Here is a 27,062-nt window from a genome sequence, read left to right on the forward strand (position 1 = left end):
TATAGCTTTCGACATATAGTTCAAGAAAAATCGCACATTATAATGAAATAACAAGACTTAGAGTCTGAAATAAAATATGAAATTATTTAGCTTTAAATGTTAATCAAATAACTTACTACCACAGTAAAAAAACCAATTAAATAAACGCAATAACGGCTGGTTTTAATTCAATTAAAACTACGTAACGTTACTGTGCTCGTGACCTCTACGTGATATTCTGAGTGAATACGTATTATTCGATTGAGTTTAAGAGAATAATTAAAAAAAAAAACGATATAATTATATCGATACCAACAATACAAATAATAATTTAATGTAGTACATACAGTATGTACTCGTATAACGTTCAATGTAATTTAATAATGACTGCCTTTCAATATGTAAATTAATATTAGGAATATATTGTTCACCGTTAGTAAGACAGTGTAGGCAAACTTGATTGGGTAATCTATACTTATGTTATAAATGTAAAAGTAACTCTGTCAGTCTGTCTGTCTGAAGCAATAATGTAAACTTGAACATGACATAGATCCCCTGGGTAATGGAACACTGGCGATGTAAGAACTAGAATAATGCCAGTTTCTATGGACGAAGGTGACCACTCACCGTCATCTATGGGTCATATTAAGGCGGTATATGTATATGTAGAATCTTTACAAAACAGCTTTTGTCAATTACCATGGAACACAGGAATTTCATTCTTAAAGTATTAACAAAGAATAACATCTTGCACGTCGCCTCTTAGAAATACAAGAATGAGAGAATAAAACTTAAGAAATTCAAAAGAACCCACAAATGACATCAGCGTCAGAACGACGATTCGCGTAGGATTTGATGGCAGTACTCAAAGCGCCCTTGATTTAAAAATTGAATAATAAGAGGTGTAATACCAAGCACCATGTTTGAAACTGAAGTAAAATCATCCAGATTCACAATTTATTCAGATTAAAATTATATGCTTTAGTTTGGTAATTACATAATACTCGTATGCATCTTTGAATTTTGACCGAATTTCCTTTTGTTTTTTTAATAAAAGTTATCGACGTTCGAAATCGCAAGTTTTTATTGAATTGTTCGTATTCAAATGGGTCATTTTGTTCCCGCTGCTGACGTTTGTCATTATTGACATTTTTGTCAATAAATTTGTCAACGTTTAAAATAATTAAAATTTATTCGAATATGCAAAAATATATCATATTCGCATCACGTATTTAACATTTTGTAAATTAAAACAATGCAATCTGTGCGAAACGTGCACTCTTGTATTTATATAAAATTTAAAAGCATTTTTACAAAGGCACCTCAGAGACATTTTCTTACTTATTCCATTAAAATACTATTTGCAAGCGTCCTCTGTAGTTTTAAAGAGGGTCGCTGACTTTTGTAACATATCTAATATAAGGGTTGTCTATTTAATTATTTATTGTGTTCAAAACAATTATTTTCCGTCCAATCCAGCAAACTACATTTCTCATTAAAATGAATACGTGATTTTTTAAATATGTATGTTCATTTATAACATGAATATATTTCTATAGTCACTCTCGCAACTGTCTGGCTGTCTGTTATAGTTTTTTTTTTATTAAAATCAACCCAACGTCATGTCATCATGTATACTTCTATACTAATATCATAAATGCGAAAGTTACTCTGTATGTCCATTTCTTTTTTTTTTTAATATCATAGGTTTTTTTAAAAAAGACGGGAGAAGCAACGGACTATAATTAGTACATTAAATACCTGTCTACCGGTTTAAATGGTGTGTCAGCCACTAGCAAGATAACATATTATATCTTGTGGGGAATACTATGGGGAATATATATTGACGATACATTTATTGCCAATAGACATTGGCACTGTAAGAGATATTAATAATTCCTTACAACGCGCCAACAACCTTGGGAACTAAGTTATCCTTTGTCCCTAAAATTACACTAGCTCACTCGCCCTTCAGACTGGAACATAACAATACTAAGTATTAATATTACTTCTGTAGATATTAAACAAGCGTTATTACATATATATCTATATAATATAAAATACAAAATTAACACCGTATACCAGGGACGTTAAATTTATATAATATTTTAAGGCAAGTTATTATAAACATATTTCATTAGAGACGATCTAATTCTTTAGTTTTACGTTATACGAAGATAAAAGGACGCTAATTTAATTTAGTTGAAAACGTAGCGCCAACATTCTTAAATTACAATTGAACAAACAAGGGTGCTGTATTTGATTTCAATTATTATTTAATTTAATCTTACTTTTCGTTAAAATTTCTTCACAATTAGACGTCAAAGGTATATTATCTTATACTCTTAAATATTTTGTGAACTTCAAACTAATGATACTATATTTATTACAATCATTAAAAATTTGTCGATACTTAAATATACAAGATGCTTTGTATTAACAATCTACTGTCTCGGCTTACTACTTATTAGGAAAATTTGTTTAATTGGTAAGTACATACTGAGCGTAATAAAATTAAAAAATATATCGCTGAATCCATGAAATTCTTAAATGTGTAAAACTTTAAGACTTCACTGAACAAGTAAAGTTGATTTATCGGTAGATTTAAGTGAAATATCGCTAACAATTGCCACGAAATCTATAAAATACTTCCTTACATGAATGTTCAGAACGCTCATTACTCTTTCTTCGCGCAGGCGCTGACTGTTGCAAAACTGCATCGTTGGTCCTAATTATTCCACTCAACTCACATCCACACGTAGTTACCGTAAAAGATACTTTCTCATAACACAACCAAAGCGGATATCCACTATAATGACTTAGCATATTATAAAAATCAATATTGTATGTTTATTATATATTAGGAGAACACCCTCCCCCCGAGAACCTCTCACCCCTACTTTCCTGAAGTCGGATTCCGAAGACTACCCCAAAAAATACTATATACATAGTATATCCCGGCGTGCGAGAAAAATAGTTCAAAATTAAATATCTATAACGCGCGATTTTTATTACATTACGATATTTAAACACGCAAAAATTCCTTAGGAAGGAAGTCTTATAATATCAAAAGGAAACTAAGCTAAGTTTCAGTTCGGAATCCGGTTATCAGCTTTGGGAAGTTCAACCTTTATATTCGATGTATAATACGATTTTAAGACTACGACAATATGTCGCTAATAATAATGTTAAAGTTACATGTGATAAGAACCGTAATAGATACTTGTATAAGACAATGAAATGGAATAAAAGATTGAATTTTAAATCTGCGACAATACTGCAGTTCGACCTTCGGAAAACTAGGGATTTTTTCCGTTCGCATTTCCAAACAATAGTTACTTTGTTCTGAAAGCCTTTTAAAATATTTCCTCGAAAATTCTTTAAAAACTTTACATTGCCATAAAATTCAAAGTTGTTTTAAAGCAACGGTGCTTTCTTCTTCATCAAGATCCTATTTTCTTCTGAATGACTGATTTTACTCGTTTTATACTTTACCTATACGTTACTACAAAGATATATCAACTTATAGTTTTAAAATAAATATCTACATGATACATTATGGGATAGACTTTAAACATGTTTGTAGCTCATATAAGGTTTAGTAAAAAAAAACAAATTAAGTTATTATTTAATCACCAATAATTATATAATTGTGTAATTTAAAAACTTTTTAGTGCAGATAGTATTACTAGCCAAAACAGACCTTAGGCTACAATATATTATCCTTAGTTATAAGAAGAAATGATATTTTGTATATTCTAATTAATTATAAAATAATGATGATGACTTTGATCATAAACCGTTACACGAGTAATCAAGCAATTGTAAAACAGCGACAAAATTCAAACTTAAATTCGAATATCACGATTCGTGGATATCGATGGAAATTTTATTTAGAATTCTATTTTAGAGAACAGACAGAAATCATTCACTAAAGAATCTATTATCGCTTTTGTGTTCTCGTATTACGGGCTGGAGAATATACCATATATAAATATAAATATATATAAATAAATTTCCGGAAGGACCTTTGAACTTGGCACCCATTTAGATCTCACTTCTTTTGTCGTTGAAGTCAACAACCAAGATATATATCATAATATTGGACTTGGCTCTCATTTTTACATTTACGTTTTGATGGGATATTATAAAGGCGAAAGTTTGTATGTATGGATGTTTGTTAGTCACTCACGCAAAAACAACTGTTTGTTTTTTTATAAAATTTTATAATAATATAGCGAATACATCGTAATAACACACAGGCATTATAATTAAATATATAATTTATAGAAACATTGTGTAAATAATACCTGACAACCAACCCCTAATAAAATAAATACCGAACGAGTGTGCAACACATTACCAGTGGCAGAAGTAAAATTTCTTTGCGGCATAACATTTCATTTAAAAATGTATTAAAATTCGACCTTTAAAAATTTTTCTCAGGGCGCCCAACGAATTTTTACTTCAAAAACCTCGTATAAAACATGAAAACATACTGTAAATTGAAAGCCACTAGTTGTTAATGTGACATGTCGTAAAAGTCATGCGACAGTGTAATGAAACCGTCCGCTCTAGTGTCATTTTCGCGCTTGTTAGGATCGGTCGTTAACAGGATACCAGTGGCAACGTAAACTAATCTGGGTTATCAGTAACAGTATACAGTTTAGAATCGAGATCACAATATCTGTCTGAAATAATGAGCTATTTTTAACCAACTTTAATAATAGAAGAGGTTCTCAATGCGTTTGTATATGTATAGGTTCAAATTTTTTCTTTTATTGATTCTTATTATGATTTTTTTGCGCTAAGTTCAATAAACAATGTCTATCAATTTCATTTGTATGGTAAAGTTTTCATTAGAAGTGTATGTTTTTAGAAATCATTCTATTTTTCTGAATATGCATTTTTTTCTATAATAGTAATAAATTGACTACACCTGTGAAATGGATGATATCTTTTAATGATGATGACTTTGATCATAAACCGTTACACGAGTAATCAAGCAATTGTAAAACAGCGACAAAATTCAAACTTAAATTCGAATATCACGATTCGTGGATATCGATGGAAATTTTATTTAGAATTCTATTTTAGAGAACAGACAGAAATCATTCACTAAAGAATCTATTATCGCTTTTGTGTTCTCGTATTACGGGCTGGAGAATATACCACCCACCCAGATCTCAATTCTCAAAGGTCTTAACACAATAGTTGTCTGGAAGAAATCGCTCATAAATAATACGGTCTATTGTGCTACACATATTTACAATAAGAGTTAAATAAATAAACCACTTAGCTGTTAGATACCATTCATATAGCGACAATATAAAAGAGTCCGTGATGTTAAAAAAAATACTTACTACATTTTATTGCTTTTTTTTTGTATCTTGATTGAGTATTGCTGTTGGCCCTACTAGCCTTTACAGCGTCACCGAACGTTGGGGCGAGTGTTAAGACTCTGCCTTAAGGTGAACCCTTTTGGGCTCGAGAGTGACGTTCGTCCTGAGGGTGTCTCCTATGAGATCGCACCTCGGCTCAGAACGTAGTCGGTGGGGTGTGAATTTAAGCACTGATAGAATTTACTGACGTCACGGCCGCCTCCGTGACGTCACTAGGCTGGGTCCTCGTTTCCGCCGGCGGAAACGCTGTGAGTGTGAGTTGTGTAGTGTGATGGTTTTCCCTACTACTAATGGCGCGTTTGCGATAGTGAAGCTATCGTCGTTGTCGTTCAGAACGTGCGTAGGTCGCCTGAGTCTGTTAGGTAGATTACCTCTTAGGGAGGTGTATTGACAGGTTTGTGCTATCAACGGATTACCATGTTGCTTGGCTCTCTCAAAATACGCCGTGGAAAGTATTTTGAGGTGTTTCGCGATCGAATCGATGTCGAAGTCTTTGTGTAGGTCGGCGTTACGGATGTACCACGCCGAGTTCGTGGCGATACGAAGAAATTGATTTTGGATGGTCTGTAATTTTTTGATCTGTGACGCTTTGATGTGGGCAAAGACAGGGCTCGCATAGGTATGACGAATGCAGGCTTTGTATAGTGTCGTCTTATTTCTAAGAGACATTTTACTCCGCCCACATAGTATCATATACAGTCTTCCTAGTACGAACGCTGTTTTGTTTCGGACTCTGGTTATATGTGAGTTGAAGTTTAATTTCCTATCTAGAGTGACTCCAAGGTATTTGGCTTCCGATTTCCACGGTATCGGTTGGTTAAACAATTTAATGTCTCCCGGTTTGCCCTGATTCCAATTGATGTAGATGGGGTTTCTGGTGAAGTGTACTGCTACGCTTTTGTCGGGGTTTACCTTGATTGTCCATTTCCTAAACCAGTCGCCTAGTGCGTTGGCTGCAAATTGGAGTCGTATGGTGATGACTTTGGTTGAGGTCGAGGTAGTATATAGTGCGGTATCGTCCGCGAAGAGAGCTAGGTTAACCTTTTTAGTGACGTTCGGTATGTCGTTGGTGAAAAGGCAGTACAGAATCGGGGATAATTTTATTGCTTAATCCTAAATACTTTTATATTTTAATGATTTTTATATTTTAAGAATTTAGAGTTTAGTTGTCATACATTGAAATTTACATACACTTTATCAGGGGTACAAACAAGGATAAAGCACTAATACCTACCCTCTCGCACGTAGGTGAAAACTTTTTTTTTTATTTCAGCATATCAATAATAGGCAGTAAAATTATAATTAATATTCCTTAATTATGCAATAAAAAAGTTTCATATCTACAGAGTTGCGTTAATAGAATGTCCTTTACATATTTTTAATTTAAAACGGTACAGCAAGGGACAAACTGAAAGGAAGGGCCGAAAGCTCATTACTTTAATGTCACTGGGTTACTTTGAGAGCGAATCTGACAAGCAGAGTGGTGACAGTTAATAATGTAGGTAGCCATATTATATTGTTGGTATTTATGGGTGAGGCACAAAATTAATATTAAATACAACTTGTATTTTTTTCAAGTGAATGTTCTTCGTGTATTTTGAGAGTTAATTTCAAGGTCAAATTTGAGTACAACGATTCTTCGTCGATTTGAAATATGAAATCAGTTCACTCTTATTCAACTCATTAAATAATACTCAGTAATATTGGAAATGGATATACTAATTATTAAGAATCCCGTAAAAATAAGAATAAATATTTCAATAAAAACATTTAAATAATATCTTCGATATTGAGATGTTCATATTTTCTAATCATCGACTAATATTGATTGATATTTTATGTAAGCAATCTGTTCACAGTCGACGGCGTTATCGAGACCAAATATTTATGGATCAAGATTTTGAATATTTGGCATATCTTCACAGTGAAATTTTTTTGAATAGCTCCCTTAAAATAGCCACTCGTAGTAAAAAAAACATGTTGTCATATTGAAAATTCTTATATTGCAATAGTTTATAATTACAATTAAAACTATTTCTTTTTTATGGTATAGGTTGGCGGACGAGAATATGAGCCACCTGATGGTAAGTGATCACCACCGACCATAGACTATTGCGCTGTAAGATATATTAACTGTTCTTTAAATCGCCAATGCGCCACCAACATTGTGCCTAAGATGTTACCTTGTGCCTGTAGTTACACAGACTCACTCACCCTTCAAACCGGAACACAAAAATACTGAGTACTGTTTGGCGGTAATATCTGCTCTTTAGATATGTAAAGCACTTCAATACGCGTATTTAAAAGATTATTGACATGAAAGGTTAATTAAAACATTTTACTTCATATTTTCCACGGGGCTAAAACTCCCTATCTCGACGCTGTGCGGCCTACCCAGCTACATGAACGTAGTCGGTTTAACTCCGACCCCTTGGGCAAGTGCTCTCTCTTCTTCTTTCTCTCTCTGTCTCTTTCCCTCTCTCATCGTTTAAGTAAATTACCTTGAGGCTGTAATTTCACTTACTTCATACTTTTTAATTAGCATCAAAAACTTTTGAAATGACAATCAAAGGTGTTTATTGTTTGTTGTATAATTGATTAAGAGCTTACCAATATTACGTATTGTATTTAACTTGTGTAGGTTTTATTATTTTTAACTATACTACCTACTGGGGTATTTAGTAGTCGCTAATTGGGATACTTAAGACGTATCATCCTACTAGCTAAATATTTATAAAGTTCGTACAATCCTCTGTTTTCAATAACAAACATTTTCCATTAAAATGTTTTATTTTCGAAAGAACTTAAAAGTAGAACCTTTGAGGTTTCAATATATTAAATTTCGTAGTATTAAATGGACTGTTAAAGCAAAACATTTTTCAAATACCGACAAAACGTAGATGGTTAATTATTATTGCGTAACTGATTTATAATTCCAGAAACAAATATTCACTGAATGCTCATCATATTCGTGTTCCAATTAAAATACCACATTCGTACAACCACTGATATAGTTTATATTAAATTACCTGGTAGCGTAATACGTGTTTTCAATTTTAGCGCTAATCATCATGGAAATCGTTAGTTTTCCGCTTTATATACCGTAGACGAGTAGATAGAGAGTTCGAATCCAGGTAATATTTTATGTACATATTTTTTGTTTATGATAAATATCGTGCTCGATGGTGGAAGAAAACATCGTAAGAAAACTTGCATGTTTCGGATGAGCATCGGCCACATGTGTCATCAATCAAAACGCATTGGTACCGTGTCGTGGAATAAGCTCAAAACCTTCTTAAGAACAGAAAACACCTCAGCGAGAGAAAGAGGAGATCTTGAACTAACAATGGCAATTACAGATTTCTTTACTATTAATATTTTTACGATAATTCAGTATGCTTGATGACCTGATCAATGACATCGACTTCGACGATAGCTTGATGCAAAGCTTGAATTTGAATTTAATTTCAAATATTACTATTTCTAATAACTATTTTTTTTATATTATGTCATCTATATCTGTCGCTTATATTTATAAAAGGTATACATTACGTCTCTCTTTGTAAACTGGGTCAATGATCATTACATAGAGGGCGTTAATTTGCGCATAATTATATAAGGAAATCATGTACCTTCAAAGTATACACATTTAAATATGTTTGCTTGAAACAAATTATATTCTTAATTTTACAAAATACAATGCATATAAATGTGCATTGTCCCATGAATTTAACTCTTTCTCGAGATATATTATTTAAAGGTAATAAAATGCTAAAAATCATGCCATCCGAAAAATAATCATAATTTCAAAGAAATCAAGGACATAGGAGTAGTATAAGAGGCTCGGCAGCCACCGTTTATTGAAATCATTTATAGTTAAAGATAACCAATAAAGGAACATGAAATAAAACATAGACTTACATTAATAGTGCACAAATCTATCACATTGGAGCAGCAACGAAATGTGTGCAACAAAGTGCAACAACAGACGATAGTAAAGAGAGGAGATATGACGACATTAGCTAACGGTATACCGTTTACCGTAACGGCATACTAGACAGGCTCTTCCTAAACGGAAGGGACTAAAGATATTTGACATTTTAATTTTTTTAACCTTGCAATATGAGTTATATTACTATTAAATGAATAAAGTAAAATTTAATATACGAGATTAAGAATCGTAGCGAAACATTCATTAAACAAAATTAACATTCACTCGAATTTACCGAAACAGTTTAAAAACTCAATTTCACCCGAGATTTTAATAAAAATCCAAGTCTACGTACATAATGAGTGCACGAGCGCAGTGACCTGTTGCGATTTCACGGTGAGACAAGTTTGAACGACCCGCACGGACGGATAAACGCACCGTACATCAAAGGGACCAAATACATTATTGTTACATTTTTACGAAGGCTACGCAATATTATGTTTAAGACGGTATAGACTTCGAATAATACGCCTGCATTTGTCAGGGTTAGCAGAACCATGACAGAAATTAATTACGCTTGTAACCTAGGGTAAGTACCCTAACATTGTTGACAAAAGTGGGTTGCGGACAAATATTGATGTCATATTATTAATAAGCCGATACAAATGTAACGGTAATTTTTTTTTTTTTAAATCAGTCTATTTGAGATGTAAATACATAAAGCAATCAATTAATCGTATAAATTTGGTTTAACGTACTTTTCCCGTTCAGCAGATTCTAATTTCATCATTGCTGGTTATCATGTGCCCTTAGAAGTATGCATAAGTATCCAATAATAAACGAAAATTATATTCATATCTAAATTATATAAAATATAATATTTGCTAATGCAATAAATTATAATTGAATAAATTAATATAGATATATTTATAAATCTGAAGAGTAGGTTTGGCTGAACGCGTTTATTTTAAGAACCAGTCTGACATAAATATGTTTGCGCTCCAAATAGCCTAGATAAAGGCTGTAGGCTATATTCACCCTTAGATGCGAAGCCATTACTAAAAACATAAACCAATTATTTTTAAAAATATCTAATTAGTCGTTACTTTAAACAGAAGTTAAATTTTTAATGAAAAATAAGAAGAAAAATATCTTTAATCTTAAAGGAAATTAGCAGAGACGGCAAAGTTGCTTGTGACATTGCAACCTTAGTAAAAATACGAATATTTTTACGAATTTTAAAATGACGCCCTCGGTAAGGGCCTGACAACTTTAACTACCTTGTTACGTTTCGGGACCGAAAAAGTTTTGTCTAAATGTATTTACATTTTGCTGCAATAAAAAGGCAGTTTAATATTGCTCTCTGTACATATTTTAATATACGCAATATAACATTTATAGTACAAAAGTACTCACCGAATATAAAACTAGAATTTCCCAGTTGTCGAATTTCTAAATTATTTTTATTCATAATAAACAAACAGAAAAAATAGTTTTATCATGGATTAAGAATTATATCATTCAAAGATAAATTCAGATTTCAAGCCGATCAAATAACTGCAATGGGGCGTGACACAAAACATGTGCATTGTGTGTTTATGTGTCGTTAGATATAAACACAAAACAAGGGACAACATCAGGTCGTATATATGTCACTGCTAACAAATAATACTAGCCTCTACTATCATGTGTATCCGTAAAGCTTCTATTTCGATATCTTCGAAGTTCAATTTTTCATTATCTTTTCTTATCTAGTCTGTAGAGCCTCTTCATGCTATTGGAAGAGTCCAATACACTGTACTTACTGTTTAATATGAAATTTTAAGTTTATGGATTTAACTATAGGTCGTTGAAGTAAATTATTGAATGGAATGGAATCGAAATTTAAATTAAAAAAAAAAACATATATTTTTTTAAGAAATATATATTGTTGTCGGTGCAATCAACAATAAACAAAAAGATTTTAACTTCTTTGTTTTGGAAATCTGTTCAGTTCTAAAATATCAGGAAAAAATATTCAAATATTTTTTGTAGAAAAAATATTATACTTTGCTAGTCAAAGCTCGTGTTATTGTAATTGATTCAAAACAAATTTAATACAACTAAACCATTTTTTTTATTCGCGTTAATGTTAAATAATAATTATGTTTTTCTTAACTCACAATATAAATGTGAAAGTCGGTTGGTTTATTTGCTAGGTTTTCACATCTTACCTTCTGAACCGATCATCATGAAATTTTGTAACCACCTTGTTACCTGCCACATGCCCTAACCCAAGCAAATATAGCCAACTCCAGATACATAAAATCCCTTTCGGTATAAGGTCCACAGATACTAAAGGCAAAATTCCTTGATACGCAAAAAGTTTTGCTTTGAGAAAAGAAAATTACTAATGTTTTGAGAGGTGCTTTTCTTAGAAATGGAAGATGAAGTACGTCTAAGACTAAGATTTTATCTTTAAACTTCAAATGAAACTAGATTAGGGTTATTTTATAAACAATCTATTAGTTTAATTAAATTTATACCATTTTACTATAACAAACTTTTGTTAACTAGCTTCAAATTAAGGATAGATTCTCAATTCGTCTTATTTTATATATGTATATGTATATGTGTGTGTGTGTGTGTGAATATATTCCTTACATATATTTAATTATGACTTTTTTGCTTATAAACCGATTTTGATAAATATTTTTCAGTTAGGTTCCAGATACCTTGACAGTAGTCCTATTTACTTTTATCAGTATATGACATTATACAATGCAATGCAGGTAAATATTTGAATTCATATATTTTTTTATTAATTAAATTTCTTATTTAAATTTGACTGGTTAGTTAAAATATATGAATTTTACATGAATTTAAAACAAGTTCTATTCAACCAGTTGAGTTTAAACTTTGTTGGTCAAACACTGTTTGCCTTGACAATACAATTTAGTCTACTACATTTTATTATCATTTAAATAAAACCTCGTTCTAAAAATATCTTTATAATATAATTAAAATTGTGTTCGTTATTTTCACATTTAAATGTTTTTTGATCAATAACATCTAAACATATTTAATAACATAGGATATTAATAATTTATTTACCAACAAGCCAGTCTCGGTATATGACACTCTTCACGTTCTAAGAATTTAATCATCGCATGACAAGGAACAAATTAAATTTCACCTTTATATTGTAATTTAGTCTTAAAGCTATGAGCTAGAAAGTCTATATTAGATGAAAACTCGTAATTTTAATTCCTTGTCCTCTGGGCAAATAATATTAAATGTTGATATGAATATAAAATGTTCAAAATGTTCATAAGGTTAATAGAGAGCATTCTCGGCGCTGCATGACCCTTACGGAAAACCATCTTCACTTTGACCGGTACTTTTAAAAACTGGTTTCTTTGAGGATTTATTCATAGCCGTTTTGTTCTTAAGACCTTTCTTATATGATTTAGATCGATGGCTTTATTTCGAACCTCAACTGACTTTCAACTGCTTGTGGCTTTTGACGAATAAGTTATTACAATATATAAAAGAAACGAACCAATTTTACAGCCTTTAACCAAAAAAGAACATTAACGGCAATTTTTATATATATTTTTAGCTGTCCGTCTTGACTTAGCCTGGGTGAAATAAGATTTTTTTTTGTACTCACCGATTTAAACGCTACCTACCAGATCGAATCTAGCTATCCAGAAAACTACTAAAATACACACAAAAAAAAACATCTTCGCGTCTTCTTAAGAACTTACTTTTTTCTTCTTATGTACACACATACAGAAGATATATAAAGATATAGTGTTTTGAATACTTTCTTCGCTTTGAAAAGAGAAGCTAATACGAGCTATATGACAAACTTAATTGAAAAAACAATAGCACAATTTTTGCAACAGCATATGAACATTAAAGATTTAATCGGGTTTAATACTCTTGTTCCATTTTCTCTCAGCTTTTTGGCAATCGAAATACGAAATTCAACATTCGAAACTATTAAAACGTAGCACGTATAAAACTTAATAGGAAAACCAACAATTCCCATTGCGTTATAAATTAATTTTCAAATGAGGCGTAATTCAGCACCTACAATTATGAATCAGAAAGCAAAATATAGGATAGTATATTAAATGTATGAATATGACAGTTAAATAATCAGTTAAGTAATCATTACGAAACATGAGATTCCTGTCATAGTTTGTATCAGATGAGGTTATTTTCTTTACCGAAGTGGTCGTTTTTACTTTGATGGTCAATAAGTAAGTATATTGCTTATATACATTGTCATTGTTTCAATGAATTTGAATATGGTAATATTATAGTCCCATCACGGCACAAATTTCAGCTTTCCACGTCATTATTTTTATAGGCTGGCCCGTCAATCAATTAAAAATAATTAATCAAATTCATCCTTGGGTGCACGAGTAACGAGCAGAAAATAAAACATCAAAAAGAACAATGGTTTGTAAACATATCCAATAACGATTAATTCAATTATTCCGATGTAGAAAACATTGAAATAAATGAATAAATCGCAAGGTTCTGTTGTTATTTGATTCATACATGAAATTCTGTAAAGTATTACAGTCCCATACGATCTTTTTGATGTTTTTTCGATATATTGATACTAAAATGATAAAGATTCACGCCAGTAAATTTTCACGAGCTAAGTTGATATTTATAATTCGTCTCGGGTTCAGCTTTTTATATGTAAGCATCGGAGTAGATGGTGCAATAAACTCCTCTTCAAGACAACATTAAAAACAATGACTTTTTTTTTTTAGATGTCACCTAATAATTAACCATGTAACAAGCTCGTAAATCCCAAATGTCGGTCAGTGACCTTTTTTCCTGTTAAAAGGAAAAAATCCAATACATCTTGTTACTCTATTACAATTAGACGGAGTATTTATATGTATATCTAAGATTGATTCCGTTAAAGATTTTCTCGCGCTCTTTTCCTTTACCGCCAAAAACGGCATTAACATGAACCCTTGAAAAATAAAATTGGGCTTGCTCGGATCTCCGGACGCTCCGTCGTGACCTTTTCATCCATCAAGACTCTTAAATAGACCTTTATGGTTTCAATCTGTGGTAACATAATTTATTTACAATTATTTAACAAGGATTTTTAATATTTACATTTTAATACTAAATTATTTAAACATTTTAGTAAAGTATAAGCAAAATACAAATTTATGGAATAAAATATTTAATAATTTATGAAAGCAAAATATTACGTCAAGACTTACTCGGATTATAGATTGAGTACCAATTTAAGCCGCTTAATAGCCGCGAGGCATCAAAGATGTGTATATGCAAAGAAAATATCACGCGCGAATTTGGTTAGAAGATAAGGCTTCAAACATAAGCTTTCATGAATATACACATAAAATCTCACATAGAAGAATTTCATATCTATGTGCAAAATAAATGAGAACCTAATTCGAACATGTCATGTCATGTAAACCCGATTTTTTTTATTTCTTTTTATCACCCTGTCCTTTCTTCATTACGACTAAGCCTAACCAACCGTAATTATTAAATTAATCATTTTAAATTGAAGTATCCTGCTCTGGATAAGGATAAATCAAAGTAAATTACACGATTTATGGATTAAATAAACATGACGCGAAGGGAGTCGTGGGTAACAGCTGGTATAATAAATATTATGTCATTGTTTACTTGGAAAACAAAATATATGTGGGTATAGCCTTGAGTGGTATTGAAAAGTCAATTCTCCTTGCTACTTTGATGCCTTATATGTCATTTATTAAAATTAAATTATGCAATAAATATTGAAATAAACTACATCATCACTTTATTAATTAATTTAATTTCAAATTTCAGTCTTAAAATGTAATCGATTCTTTTGGTTAAATATATAAATGTAATTCTCAGATATTTGAAAAAAAATTAAGATAAATAGTTATGTTACAGTAGTTAATATAATAAAAAGACGTATTTAAATCTAAAAGAGCGTAACTTAAAATTTCTCTAAACGCATTTCATATCTCATATGCACGATGCACAGGGGTCGTTTTATTGATAAGTGATATATTATATAGACAGTCCTTTAATGCCTAGATGGGCTGCGACTAAAATGTATTGAAGAGCATTGAGCAACAGTCAATGGGAACAGAGTTTTATCTATCTCTTTGTAGATAACAAATAAATGGGGATCGGAGAACAAATAAAATTGATGTAGGCGTGTACTTATACGTATTTATCACAAACAATTGTTTCTCTAGATATAAAGCATTTTCAGACAGTCAAAACCTTTGAGCGTAGCGACATTCCATTTCATTGTATTGTTTTTCAATGAAAGATAATAAATAGCTATCCCATTGAAGTTTTCCTTAAAAATAGAAGAATTCTATGCGAGCAGTTATTTAAGGACAATTAATTTGCATAAAGTTATATTTGTGAGTCTCTTCTACGATAATACGAAAGGGTAATGTTTTTATGGCATATGTTGCAAACGTGCATCAGGTTCATCTGATGGAAAGTGACTACAACCGCCCATGGACATCCGCAACACCTGTTGGCTTACAGGCGTATTGCCGGAATAAAGATCCAATGTATTGTGGTTATTAGAATAATAACATGGCATCAAAGCTAAATAGGCATCATTGTAATTCATCTCGTTATTGGCGTCATATAAACACATCGCAAAAAAAAGTAATAGAATAAGATTAAAGCCTCCTTTTAAATAGTATAGGAGACCTTTGTCCAGTAGAGACATTTCGAACCGAGATGGCCCAGTGATTAGAACGCGTGCATCTCAGGAATTTCAGGCTGTTAATGTTGTCCAGTAGTGGGTCATTTATTAAGTGTTATCTAAATGTTGACGTAGTGAAATAACTTATAAAATATAAATAAAATTAACGCTTCGTAAATTACATACAAATTTTTGGTTAAAATAACAGAAACGTACAAATAAAATGCCCTCGAGCACTAATAACCTTTATTCAGCGAGACTTACAAGATCACCTCCAATTTAAATTGCGCTGGCCTATTCACGCTGGTTATTTGTGTAACTTGTCCTATAATGACTACGGTCAAAGCCACTATGTATGTAATCTAGAATTGAATGCATTCAGCCGAACTCGTAACTAATTAACTAGAGTGAACACCACATAAATGGTTGGAAGCCACATCACAAAGCTTAATGGTCATCTATTGATGGATGCCAAGCCGATTTTCCGCACACATATGCACAATTGTGTGTGTGTGGTGTGTTTATAGACGGTTTGGTGACACTCGCATTGATTTACGGATATGTTGCATACCTGAAAATAATTTTACTTGGTCATTTTTACGTTTTGTTTGATTTTTTTTAAAAGAAATAAAATGCACTCAAATATAAAAATACTTCGTTTTTTACTACTACAACTACAAGTTATTACTTCCTAATTTGTAAGGATACAATTAGGGTTTTATCTTATTTTAAATAATTTTAGTTAGTGTTAAGACTTTGTACAAGACCAACCTAGACGTACGACTTAGGTATCCTCTCATCAGATATACTACCGGTAAACAGCAATATTTAGTATTGTTGTGATTCGGTTTAAATGTAGTGTGAACCAGTGTAATAGGTCATAAGGTCACCAGAGTCCTAGGCAATGTAAGGAATGGCTAATATTTCGGTCAACGCGAATGTCTGTGGCGAAACACTTACCATTTGCACCACCCGTATTATAAAAAATAAAATCCGTTGGCCCTTAATGCTAATAAAGCTTACTAAACATCTGTCGTGTTCTAATTAATACGATATTTGGATAATATAAGCGGCTATTTATATTTTCAAAAAATGCTCAAAATTAATTGAATCGTACGTATATTTTGATTTAATTGTTGACTGATCAGAGATAATGTAACTCGGAGCATAATTTAAATAGTAAAGTTAGTAAGAATGTTATATTGCTAAAGTGTGTTAATAAACATACGTACACTCTATTTTCTTATGCTTATAGTTTGATATGATACCGCAATAAAATCAAGCCCTGCAGATCTATTTCAAATGTATTGTATTAAAATAAATACCATATTAATCTTATCATGTGTAGTACATAGGTCGCTTAAGCATAGCATATAATTACTACACCTAGGACTGAACCAAAAAGTTCCGATAATATTTAACTAGGTAAAATGGAAACGCGGCACACCATTTCCCAATACTGTCAAAGTTTCCTTTAACATGTGAAAATTTCGACGCTTTAACGAAATATTGACTATGTGGTTAAGCTTTTAATAGAATAGGCGCGTGTTAGATTTTTTATAGAGACTTAATACATTATGTCAGGATATTTTAAGATAATTTATATTTCTTTATTATTTTATTATATTTTAAGGTTATAAGACAACAAAAGATTATATATGAAAAACAAATATTTATTTAGCCATTATAATAGCTATAGTAATCGTAATATTGTATCAATTAATAATTACAATAAAACCAATTACCTTAATCAAAATATACTTTATTCAAGTAGGCTTTTACAAGCACTTTTGAATCGTCATTTAACAAACTATTTAAAGTAAAGCTACCACCGGTTCGGAATGTAGATTCTACCGAGAAGAACCAGCAAGAAACTCAGTACTCTTTTTCAATATCCAAAAATACAGTCATGTTAGTTAAATACAATTATACTAACTTTGTATATATAATAGTAACTTTGTATATTGATAATTGCAAAAACACAATTCATATATATATATTCATCAATAATTTAACAAGCAATAACAATTATACTATATCACAAAATTATATCGTACCTTAAATGTTAGCACCTTGCTGCTCCAAGAAGAGTAATAGGCCAGTCAATAAAGCCCGTGTAGTTCAAGTAATTAGTATCATTATTAGTTAGATGGTTGAAAATTAGACTGAAGGTGTAAATAATTATAACTTACCTTGTATTAAAATTTCAACCTTTTTTGTTTAGTGCAAAATAATTTTATTGTTACCTAGTTGATATATTTTTATATGGCATTTGTTATTTGAAAATAGAAATGGATTGGTAGACACGCCTAAATGTGTAATTTATATATACTTCTGCACTATATTTTATTTAACTGCCAATCATTTTGATTTTCATGAGGTTTTTTTTAGATATTAATTACATTACACTACATTTCTCATATAAAACCTTAGCAGCTCTCATATTTGGAACTCAGCGGTCTCAGCGGCTTTAATTTAAACAATTACCTTTTTTTTAAACGTTCCGTACATTTTTTTTTTACTTTTTTTTTTAAAAACAACTTAACATATTTAAAATGTTTTATTATAAACGACGAAGAATTGTATTCTCCATACAGTACATTATCAAAAACTCCAATGGAAATTCCAAGAAGTCCAATGGAATTAAGCTTCTGGTAACGAAAATCGTGCTGAAAATATAAAGCCTTATTAGCGTTGCCAGTCAATCTTGACAAAAGAAATTCGAGCCAACTTAATCCAATATTCCGTTTTCCCTTTGTTATGAATTATATACATTTTGTCATATGATTCCAACTTGTAGGTGGAATATTATGAATTAAAGATATTGTCCTAAAACACTTTAGTATTTTAAGATACAGGCGATTCAATAAATCAAGATTATTCTTCTAATCGATTCCAGCAAAAGTTAGCACAAGTGTGCGTTTAAGTAGGTACGTTTTTTTTTGCTTAATAAATAATTGCGGGAATACAGCCGGTGGGGGCATGTAATAGTGCCCTCGCTGACCCTACATCAGAACCAGCGCAATTTTTGAACGAATTAGTGGATGGTCTTTTTAAGAAAACACGTAATGAAGCACACCCTATCACTATGACGCTAGCATTTTCTTGAAGAAAAACCCTCTTTAAAATAAATGATAAAAAAGTGCTACCTAATAATTTTGATGGGTTAATTGAGGGCAGATCGGACGTAGAAAGCATGCCATGCTTTTCTAATCGTAATATAGCCTCGAGAGATCTCGCGATAATTTCATAACATAATAACAATAACTTGCAACAACAATATGCTAAAGCACGCTTATGGAGGATTTATTACTATTGTTAGCTAGCAGAAGAGGAATTAATTGAAAAGAAGGATTTAATACACAATTAGATTTATATATATATACAAATACGTGATATAATTTTTCAGATTCTATACAAACATTAATTTAAACCTTTTGTTACAGATAATGATCCCGATTTGAAACTCATATTGGTTAGTATTGATTACAAGTAACATAAATGTAATTTACTTGATAGTAGGTTATGTGCAAGCTGTATTTTTATGATCCGGTTTGAAGAGTGAGTGAGCCAGTGTAACTACAGGCACAGAGTATATAATATCTTAACTATCATGTTGTAAAATATTTCTTACAGCGCCATTGTCTATGGGCGGTGATAACCACTTACCAACAGGTGGCCCATTTGCTCGTCCGCCAAAAATAAAATAATAATAAGCCTAAGGTATTTCGAGCTTTTTGCGCTTGACTGTACATTGGATATTTAGAAACACATCAATCACAATTTCTTCAAATATATGTAGATTTTCTTAGAATAGTATTCTTAGCATCAAATAGCAATTCAACTTTGTGATATCACAGATAGTACTTAATCCATTAGTCTGACTTTAAAATAAAGAACATACATATTTAAAACAATCTACGCCCACGACTGCTTGACACAGATAATAAAAACAAGGATGTATATTTTTAATCTTTTTTTAGAACGTTGTCGGGATTATGTAACAGATTATATGTATATTTATTGTAGTTGTAAGTATGACTAAAAAATTTACTAAATTTAAAACTTTTTTATTCTAACGTTTATATTTTGATGATAAAGTAATGTCCCCACGATTCCTTATCACTACAAATTTCACACATATGCAAGAATGTCCTAGATTCATTAGCTTAATATATATATTTTTAGCTTTAGATTTAAAAAGTATTTTGCAATTATCACACCAGTCTTTCTAAGATAAGTTGTGGGATCATGTCTAAGGGCGCAGCTGCTATGACAAATTGGTCTGAAGATAAACTGCTCGTATAATATTATGTATATTTCTGAGTAACATCATATCAAAGTACCGTTGTCTCGGAGTGATTTACTCGATCTATCACTCGTATTTTACTACACTTTTGTCATACTAAACTATATATATGCGTCAATACATTTGCTTTGTTGAAATTACACCTGTACTTATGCCAACAACCAAAAATATACAGGCACATCTACTTACTAAACGATCTACATAATGGAAGAATACATCAAAGGTTTGCCGCGTATTTTACCGTAAAAGTAAAATAGATTGATAGTAGACAAATAAATTAAATGTAAACATCCACGATTATAGGTTTGTCCATTTGTACATTTATTATAGTATGATAGAATGTCTTATGATCTAAACTTTATACATAAACTCTAATTTATTATATGCGCTGGGGATATTGTTAACAGAGAACTCAGTGATAGTATAAAATAAAAAACTTTTATTATAAATCTAGGATTGACCATATCTTATACTAAACTTAATTTTAAAATGACTTTACTCTTTAAATTAATTTGAATCAATTTCCTATTTAAAATATGGAATTAAAAAACAATGACATCGGAGAGGTCTTAAGGTAAGCTATTTGTGAATTAAAGTATGGTTTTTAACTAATATAATACTAAGATAATACTCGTAATATAATAATATTAAAAGTAATATTTTTTTTATAACTACAAAAATAAAAAATATACATAAAAAATATTTCTTTAGTATAGCGAAATACAACGCAATTGTTTAAGTCATGTTATAATTGCCGTGAAAATATTAAAAAAATACAGAGCATCCACGACAGCGCTGACAGGCTGGAACCATTATAATAAATGTCAGAGATCCTTTTACGTTAAGATAAAAAAAAAACATCAAATGCCTTTTTTAATTTAAGTATTTTTAGATAAAAACCTTTTCCAAAACACATAATCTGGTATAATTATGTACGTGTATTTATTTTTTCATAAATCATAAATGGCCTCAAGTGAGTTCGAAGAAAATCTCCATATAGGTAGAATAAGATTTAAAAAGGAATAAATTATAATATGTAGATATTTTACTCGACATTTTCGAAATCAATTATAAAATAATGATTTTTAAGAGGCAGCCTCGTTTATCTTAACGGGACGTTAACGGTAACGGGCAGAAAAAATACTATTTAAAAATAATCTAAAATTGTCAACATTTATAAAAAAAAAAAAACGTAAAAGAAAAGTTGTTACATAACGATGAAATGAAGTTATTGTTATTTTAATATTCAGAATGCATAATAAACTTACTTTTTAAATAAGTCTTCACGATAGTAAGGCAAGGCCTTTTTATGTTTAGAGTTTATAAACACAAATTCAACACTTTAAAAATCAGCGTCATTATAAAATAGTACATAAAAAATTATAAATAAATTTAAACGGCTCGATGAGGAGAAGGTCAATATTAAAAGAGTGCAAAGTCACTCTTAAAATAAAAATATAAAAAAGGAAAAGCCTTTCTTTGTATACCTCCAAGTTAAGAACCAAAGGGTCTCCGTTTCTTACAGCTTATTAGCCTAGGAAACATGAAATATACTAAAACAGTACATTTCATATTTCCTAACCTATAATATATCGCCACATTATGATGATGATGAGATCAGATAACTTTTTGAAGTGCGCGTCATATGCTCATATCTTGGCAACAGTTTAAATGAATTTTTTTTTTATGTTAATATATATATAAGAACAATGATAAAATAGATATAAACGAATATATAAGTCATATTTAAAATTACAAGCTCGTAACAATAACTACCTATTTTTTATAATCTAAAGACAATATACTACCGCTATCCCACTGTGCAGCTGAGCGCCTCGCTTAGCCGTAAAGACAATTTGAAAACTAACCTAGAATTCTTTGATATTGTCTTCTGCATATTTTTATTTTCTAGATCAGTACTCAAAATAATCGAAGATCACGAAAATGAATGAGCCATTTACATAAAAACAAATCATAGAAAATACAAGGCTTAACTTAACTACAGTTTGACTTAAATAAGATCGAAATTCAAAATTGATAATACTTATATGATAACGATGTCTCCGTGACCGATATTGGCTACAACAATCGTTGCCAACGTTTACCATCTCTGTTTCTCATTGTATTATGGGATGGCAATCCAATAAGACCGGAGAGAGTTACTTAATTTATTCAACTGAAATATTTTCCAAAACCAAATTCAATATAATCGAAAGTATCAGTGGAAACTTAGCTGATGTATGTAATATTGTATATTTTATGTCATAAGTGTCATATCATTGTTTGTTTCCCTAAAAATTAAAAATAAAATAAAGAAATTCACTAAATGAACACTATACACTCGTCTCATCTGTTATAAGACGCTTATTTAGCAGTTTAGTAGACATAGAATGTCATTATATTTCATTGTTTTAACAGACACCGAAAAGTGACTCATAAATATAAGGACACCCTCACACAATACGAGCATTGAAATTAATATCCAGTATTTTTGCTTAGCTATGAATAATAACGAATAATTATTTAGATTTAACGTTGGATAAAATGAACCATAAGAACCTTTTAAATTTAATGGAAAGTTATAATTTTTCGAGACCTCGACCATTCAGTTTAAATTGCTATAAATATATTAGCTGTTCTACGCAGTTTCACTCGTTAAACATTACTCCTTCACCCCAATAAGTCGTAAGCTGTTTTTTAAAAATAGGCAATTTAATGCAAAAGTATTTTTTCAAATAACTTTATTAGATTCTATAGCTATTAATAAAGAAACTCTACCTCTTTTTGTAAAAATATAGAGATTAAGTAACAGTCAATTTCTTTTTTTATTTATAATGAAAAATAATTTCGATTTACCTGTGAGTACTAAGACGCTGTATCAATCAATGTACTTATACTCACTAATTTCAGAAGTACAGCTGTACCTTTTTATGTAAACGAAATCAAAGCTCTACCACAATAATAATTACAAATGAATATCATCACTTACTTATTAATATAATAATAGAAAAATTATGATCAATCATAATCCATACTCTATCAAGAGATCCTCCATCTGTACCTTGTTAGAACCCTTTGGGAATACATCGTAGAATGTTCTCAACGCCATTTATCTATTAAGAATCTTCGCGTAGTTTACATAACGAGATTTATTATACATCTTATGATAGAAAAAAAAACAATCAATCTACGTGCATTCATCGTTGTTAAATTATTTTTTCCCGTTGATAACATTTGACGCAATACTGAAGTATATCATTTCATTTTTTACCATATCAAATGTCTTATAATATCGTTTTCTGCTTTGAATTTTTCACAAGTACTTTCGTCACGGATACAATATACTTACTTCTTATTTGATAAATACATGCTTAATAAATACATACATATAATAACATGGAAGATTGTAGCGTGAAATTCTAACGTAATCGTAATATTAATTGATTAAAAAAATAATGTTATGTATAAGCTTATACCTTGTAAAACATCAAAATCTGTTTTCCTTTAAAACTGTACAAGCATTACACTTTTCTCTGTAATATTATCAACATAAAGCGATGAAAAGACAGGTAATCCATCTTTGTCAATTTCCATCTTAAAGTTTTGAAGAAAACGGAATGTTTTGATATTAACTATATCACAATTTTCTTCGAGTTTCTGTAAATCGATGAACATTCTGCTTTCCCGTCTCTTTAGGGTTCCTTACCCAAAGGGTAAAAACTGGACCCTAGTACTAAGACTTCGCTGTCAGTCACCAGGCTGTAGCTCAAGAACCGCGATAGTTAGACCGTTGAAATCTGAGACCGTGAATCTATAATGCCGATATAAAATAAATAATTAGGGGGGATTACAACAAACGCGATTTTTTTGCCCCCTTTTGCTCGATATCAATAATGGCAAGAGGTGGTGGCACTTGAAATATTCACAAAATACTAAGTTGTATTTTTACTTTAATAATAAATAGTAAAATAAAAATAAATAAAATATAAACAATAATAATAATGGTATGGCCGGCTTTATTATATATTTAACGGCACATTGCCATTATCGTTATTTTCTTTATCCATCTGTGGATGCCGAGCGATCGTGGGTAGGCGGGCGAGGAGAATTAAAACCACGTGTTTGAAGGTTTTACAATAATTATCTATTAATTGTTTCAACAAAATATTAACAGTAATACAATCAGCACTTTCGACATTATAATAAAGTAACGACGTTCCGCCGGGCACGCCTTGCTTACGCGAGATGCAAATGGATTATGATCCGTTTGCCTCTGCGCACAAAAGAGCCTGAAGTTAGGTCAGAGTGAAGAAACGTCAAACCGCACTATTCCAAATGTCACTGTCAAATGTCACTATCACTTTTGACGTTTCTTGACAATTTCAAAACACAGTGGCGCCGTCATATTTATAAGTGGTGCATTTAATTAGTTTGACAGATTATATTATCAATACTATCTGTAATACAAAATATCGTTTTAAATTTTACTAGCTTCCCGTTCCGGCTTTATGGGTAAATTATAAGGCTCTATATAAAACTTTTAAATTGAAGATTTACCATATAAAAAAAATCCTCATTTTTTAGTTAAGATGTTATGTCCCTAGTACCTGTAGTTACACTGGCTCACTCACTCTTCAACCCGGAACTCAACGACATTACTAAGTATTGCTGTTTTGCGGTAGAATACCTAAGGCGTGGTTGGTACCTACCCAGATGGACTTGCACAAAGGCCTACCACTAAGTAAAATAATAAATTAATATAATAATTATTATTAATTTTTCTCAATGGGTTTTAGACCTATTAGTAATCTTTATTGAATAATATACCCAATTTATAACCCGTATTAGAATGTAAGCTTGTTAAAAACTCATTAATTTAGTCTTCGTTTAAATTTTGTCTCTGCACAAACTCTGATCCATTTATTTTGATAGTAAGCGCATATTTCATCAGCTTACATCGCTGATGGACCCAGCTTAACTCTTTTAGAAAATAAAAGAAGCATATTTATACAGGTATATCCGTCTATCGAGTTTCGCTTAAAGTTATTTATATTTTTTAAATTTTATATTCTGCAGAGTCGCTTGCTTGCATTAGAGCCAGATAAATCGTCATTTCAATGATGCTATTACATTTCTTAAGTGTATACACGTTTAAGTAGACGTAGTTGAAATCCAGCAAAATACGACAGATGATATTGTAGTTAATTTAATTTTTTTCATAAACCTGTTAAATATTGTACGAAGCTTTAAAATATTACCTCTATTCATTTGTTTATTCCATTATTACATAAACACGACGACAACGCTTCGTATTAAATAGAACGATGCAAAGGAATGTTGACCATATAAATACTGTAAAACGAATAGTGCCTGAGCCGAGATGGCCCAGTGGTTAGGACGCGTGCATCTTAACCGATGATTTCGGGTTCAGATCCTGGCAAGTACCACTGAATTTTCATGTGCTTAATTTGTGTTTATAATTCATCTTGTGCTCAGCGGTTAAGGAAAACATCGTGAGGAAGCCTGCATGTGTCTAATTTCAACGAAATTCTGCCACATGTGTATTCCACCAACCCGCATTGGAGCAGCGTGGTGGAGTACGCTCCAAACTTTCTCCTTAAAGGGAGAAGGGGCTTTAGCCCAGGTATAGGAAATTTACAGGCTTTTAATGTGTTAATGTGAATAGTGCCTATCCTGGGCTTCGCGTTTCCCTGATTGAGTTTATTATACAAACATCACTTTTAGGTTTATGTAAGCTACTCGTTTGCTTTATATGCACACGCACGCCCTCATAGTGCATAACCAGTTTATACAAGTAAATTAAATTGATATTTGATCATGTAGTCTGGGTTACACAATATGTTTTTTATTAAACATGGGCGTTCGTTAGCTAGTCATTTGATATCTAAAGGTAAGGCTCTGAAAGGAAACGTTTTATTTATAAATTGTTCATATGTTATGGGTAACATATAAAAATATACAAAATTATAAACAGCCGGTAATCATCCCGCTGCTAAATTATGTCTTCTCTTCTTTTAAAGATAACTTTTAGGACTTATTCCACTCGTCTTTTCCAATGCGGGTTCGACATACTGGGCTTTACTCGATGGTAAGCCCGTCTGGGTAGGTACCGTCACCAATCACCACTCATCACGTATTCTATAGCTTAAAAGCAATACTTTATATTATTGTATTCTGATTTGAACAATGAGTAAACTAGTGGAACCACAGACATAAGAATAACATCTTCTCTCATCAACTCTCTAAACTAGGAAAGCCCAGGGTTCCAATGAACTTTGCAAAACTTAAGTATTACACAATTCAGTTTATTATTTCTTATTATTCAGATGTACCGTGTCGCACACAGTCATCTTAAGGTACTACAAAGCCGAAACTAATTGAAATATGAAATGCAAATGAACTAAATGTTAGGAGAAATATGGTTTTCATTTAACAAGATCGCATGAGTAAGATGCTTACAAGGGTGATAAGTGTATTATCAAAGCAACCTTTTATGTTGCTGTTAACATATTTATCTTTGCTTGTGTTATCTTACGAATAAGTTACAATGCGTAATATTTGAAATATAAGTAATGTATATCATTTACGTAGTATGAAAATATTTATTATATTTTTTTAATTATTTTATCATTAACAATAATTAAAATGGCTTCAGAAATAACTGACCATGTTCATTGCACATGCATGCACAAAATAAAGGTAAACTAC

At 31.1% G+C, this 27,062-nt stretch overlaps 1 protein-coding gene across 2 annotated transcripts in view; it reads left to right on the forward strand.

Moving 5' to 3' along the window:
• The first annotated feature begins 19,469 nt into the window (after positions 1-19,469).
• Positions 19,470-27,062, forward strand: part of Rsh (radish) — a 105,309-nt gene continuing 97,716 nt past the window's right edge. The window contains exon 1 of one of the 2 annotated variants that reach the window (XM_064217157.1): positions 19,470-19,499. The gene's annotated coding sequence lies outside the window, so the exon portion shown is untranslated. The remainder of the gene's footprint in view (positions 19,500-27,062) is intronic. The other variant, XM_064217158.1, reaches the window with a different exon arrangement.

The sequence above is a fragment of the Vanessa tameamea genome, chromosome 15 (assembly GCF_037043105.1).
Source record: "Vanessa tameamea isolate UH-Manoa-2023 chromosome 15, ilVanTame1 primary haplotype, whole genome shotgun sequence".
NCBI lineage: Eukaryota > Metazoa > Arthropoda > Insecta > Lepidoptera > Nymphalidae > Vanessa > Vanessa tameamea.